The sequence below is a fragment of the Charadrius vociferus genome, unplaced genomic scaffold (assembly GCF_000708025.1).
Source record: "Charadrius vociferus isolate BGI_N301 unplaced genomic scaffold, ASM70802v2 scaffold311, whole genome shotgun sequence".
Classification (NCBI taxonomy): domain Eukaryota; kingdom Metazoa; phylum Chordata; class Aves; order Charadriiformes; family Charadriidae; genus Charadrius; species Charadrius vociferus.
This window is the reverse complement of record NW_009646965.1, coordinates 38941-39176: the sequence shown is the minus strand read 5'-3', so window position 1 is coordinate 39176 and position 236 is coordinate 38941.

The window sequence follows — 236 nt, the reverse complement described above, 5'->3', positions numbered from 1 at the left end:
CACCACGTTCCCTTCCTTCCCCCAGGGACTTTGGGGCTCTCCATCCGCCCATGCCAGCCCAGCTCGGCCTGATGGCCCCATGGGGACACCTGCCCCGTGAAGCCACAGCCACAGGTTGATGAGGCCACGGAGGAAGGTGGCAGAGCTATAGCAGAGCCTGGCAACGAAGGCGGCTTTGCGGGCCGATTTACTGCCTACGTCCCTGGTCAATGGCATTCGCGGCTCGAACAGGTCTG